This window comes from Chiloscyllium plagiosum, unplaced genomic scaffold, assembly GCF_037043375.1.
Source record: "Chiloscyllium plagiosum isolate Xiang-an unplaced genomic scaffold, Cpla_swu_hap1 HiC_scaffold_5, whole genome shotgun sequence".
Taxonomy (NCBI): domain Eukaryota; kingdom Metazoa; phylum Chordata; class Chondrichthyes; order Orectolobiformes; family Hemiscylliidae; genus Chiloscyllium; species Chiloscyllium plagiosum.
In genome coordinates this window covers 43,836,089-43,840,184 of record NW_028270143.1, presented here as the reverse complement: position 1 = coordinate 43,840,184, position 4,096 = coordinate 43,836,089, and positions in this window count along the sequence as shown.

The window sequence follows — 4,096 nt, the reverse complement described above, 5'->3', positions numbered from 1 at the left end:
TACTCATCTACTAAATTGAAGTTGCTCACCTTTCTGTTCAAAGTTTGTTCAGATGAGATTAAAGTACATCTCACAAGATTTTCTTGGATGGTTTCTAAATTTGAAATTTTAAACCAAAACTTTCCTCAGTGCTTTTTTGTTAACTTGTGTTAGTATGTAAATTAAATCATTTTCATCTTTTGAGATTATTTCTGATTTCCAAGTGAAAATGAGAACACCAAGAAAATTAGACATTTCAAATACACCTTGTGAAGGAGGCTATTTATTTTGTTGGGGTTTTAGGCATGTGTTTCATAGGAATTCTTTATCATGTGGTTGTATGTGACACTATGATTTTGGGTTAAAGACGAACTGGTTGAGAAGGGAAAGTCAAGAATGTAGATTCCGACTTAGACTTTAAAGTAACACTACTTATTATATCTTAATAATTAATGCTGTTGTAGATGATAATCATAATTATATTAGACTCTAGTCTTAAAGTTATATTAGTTAAGGACTAATCTACCTTACCTGTGTGTTCATGGCCATGTGTTGTCAAGACACTCAGTTTATGCTGTGGTGCTGGAAAGGCATAGCAGGTCAGGCAGCATCTGAGGAGCAGGGGAATCGACATTTCAGGCTTAACCCCTTCATCAGTCACTAGGAACTCTGGTTAATTTTCTTATGCCCGATAGGCTTATGCTCGAAACTTCAATTATCCTGCTCCACAGACGCTGCCTGACCTGCTGTGCTTTTCCAGCAACACACTCAACTCTGATCTCCAGCATCCTTCGGCCTTACTTTATCATTATTCTGTGTGCAGTCTGGTTTAATCTGACGGAGAGAGCTTTAGTTCTGTGCACACTGTGGTATATGTGCTCACTAATGTGCAGTTCTGTGACATCATCACAAGCTTGCTTCAGGGTCGAGAGGTCTTTTCACAACAAAAACTCTCCCTCTTACAGAGAATCATAAACATTCTTGTTTTGCAGTTAAGAAAAAATAATTTTGCAAGTGTTCTTCCATCGTTTATTTTTGTTGATATTATTACTAAAATAAAGACTTGTATTTGTGAAGCATTTTTCATGATCTTTGAACACCCAGAGCATCAATATGCAAGTATACAACAATTCAACCAAATACATCAACCTATGTCATGTTATTGAATTAAAGTTCACTCTTAATTTAACTTGGTTTTATCAATTTTGGATGCTTTGAGTGGTTTGTGTGACATGCTTGGGATGCAAATGTTGTCAGTAGATCTATGATTCTCAAGGTTCTCCACCATCGGAGTTTTCTTCCTGTCATGACATGAGCTGGTATAAACTAGTTGATTAAGATGAATAGCTATGATTGATCAATGGCTTTATTACTATACCTATGTCAGTGACTACTAATTTTTATCCAGGAATTCCTACATATCCTAGAAACTAAACTTATAACACAAAAGTTGGGGTGTAATCTTTATTCACTGTATATAACTTTTGGTGAAAATTGGTTCAATAATAATATAATCACTTCCATTTATTCTGGACTATACAGCTTTCATTGTCACTTTGTGTTTGTGAATTTAAAAATCAATTTCTCATGGCTGGTGTAAAATTGATGAATATTTATGGTATTTTTAGTCTTGGCGTCTGGTTTGGGAGAAGAAAATTAACCAGAGTACCTAGTCACTAGTTAGTAGTGCCCCAACAGAATTATTTCTGTGATTACATAAGATAATAATATATTCATCACTTTGGCTACGATGCTTCCCAAATTTCCATAAGCTACTGACCTTCATTGCCAAGGCTCATATGTTAAATCATAGGATCTTGGAGTGGGTACTGAAGGAAGTTGGCTCCTGTGGAGCCAATCAACTTATTACTTACGACTACTTTCAAAGGTAGGGAGAATTAAAAACAAACTTGTTAAACAGTCAGCAGAAATCATTTGAAACTGAGACCATAGTCCTGAAAAGGTTAATGTAGCTACTAGCAATCTTGTGTCAACTGGCAACGGATCAATCAGGCAAGCGTAGCATATTAAAAGGATTATAGATTAGTAATTAGATGAGCTCTTCGTGAAGGACAGAAAATTTCCCCAAGCACTGCCAAAGGTTAACAGAGATGGAATGTCAATTTTCAAGTTTTTAATCCAGTGAAGGGTGGAAAAGTCAGAGTGTTTTCAATATAAGATAGAACAAAGTCTTTTGGATTGGAAGATGGATAGTAACCTATCTTCACTGTTAGAAATGGTAGTATAGTGCAAAAACCGAAATCACTGTGTATATTTTAATGAAGTTTGTGTAAATTGCATTCCTTCTGTGGGGCTAAATGAACAGAATTAAATGATCATGATCTATGTTATATTCCCATATGTTACCATGGAAAATGATGGTGTCTTCATGGAGAAATAGAAATTAAATAACAACATTGGAATAATCACTCATTTTAAGAAATTATCCAAGGAAAGGCTGAGATAACCTCATTATATTTCAAAGCAGCTAAAGATTACTTGGTGTCTTCTAGTTAAGATCTGGAGTTGATAATCAGATCCTAAATCACAAAGCTGTTGCAATTCTACTAATATGCATTTTCTCTAATTTGCAATTTGCACAAAGTGCTGAGTCTCTCAGCAAGAATATCTGTAAGTTCATTTGTAAGCAAATTGGTTAAAAAAAAGTATTTTAGTGGCTCAACAAATGTTTAGTGAATCAAGGTCTTTTTATTCATTTCTTTGCTTATACATCTCAACAAAACGTTGCTGCCTGTCATTCCCAATCTCAATCTGGCTGCTTGCAGCTGGGTTGTCACTGTATTAAGTCTCTTGTTCATTATGTGCTCCATTATGTTTAAAGGAATGGACTTTTATTACAATGATTCTGAAATCTTCATTTCCAGGTCTTCCTGGGGAGTAGTGACATATCATTGTTTCCCTGGACTAGCATTCCAAGGTCCCAGCATAATGCCCTGCAGACATGGATTCACAATCCCATCAAGGCAGATGGTGGAATTTGAATTCAATTAATAAAATCACATTTTCTAAAAAAAAGTTTATCTAATAATGATTGTGAATACTCATCTAGTTCACTAATGTCCTAAGGGAATGAAAATCCAACATCCTCACTTACATGTGACTCCAGATCCACAGCAATGCGATTGATTCTAATAAGCTCTCAGAAATGACATAGAAAGCCACTCAGTCGTATCTAACAGGTACAGAATCTAATTAAAGGAATGAAACTGAATGGACTAGCCAGTATCAACCACGGAGCCTGAAGCGACAATGGCACACAAAGCCCTGTCGGCATTGCGAAGTTCTTTTTAGTAACAACCGGAGACTTGTGCCAGAATTGGGAGAGCTGTCACAAACTAGTTAAGGAACAGCCTAACATTGTCTGTAAAGTATGATTCCATGGGAACAACTGTATCCAAGTCACCATCATCATGATCCCTGGGTATGTCCAATCCCACCAAGTGGACAGGCACAAGAGGTCTGATGGATCAGGGATATATAGCAACACCATTCACTGGAGTAGTGCACTGGAACTCAAACCCTGCTAGTCCGAATCATTTCAAAATTAATTCTCTTGCAAATAATAGTATAAGATGTTTCTCTTTGCCATTCCCTAGAATTAAACCAACTCCAACTACTGATAATTCTTAATATCCCCAAATATGCCCAGACCCCAGTGATAACTCACACTCCAAGTGGACATTTTAGCACTGGGATACCCTCTTCAACCATCGCATTGACCAATACTTCAACTTTTATTGAATTTTCTGGAAGGACAATTAAATTTCTGTCTTGGAAAGTTTGAGATCCTGCAACCCTTAGAATAGTTATGAACTTCGATGTTTTTCCTCAAAGAAAATTTGGTTATCTTCATTTTCAATAAAATCTTTTCATATCCATAATCAATCCTTTGCAGTTTTTAAAAATTAATTCAGGTCATCACTGGCTAGACCAGCATTATTGGTCAGAGGCAGTTAAGGGTCAACCACATTGCTGTGGGTCTGCAGTCACATGTACTCCAGACAAGGTAAGGATGGCAGTTTCCTTCCCTAAAGGATATTAGTGAACCAGATGGAATTTTCCTGGCAATTGACAATGGATTCATGGTTATTGTTAG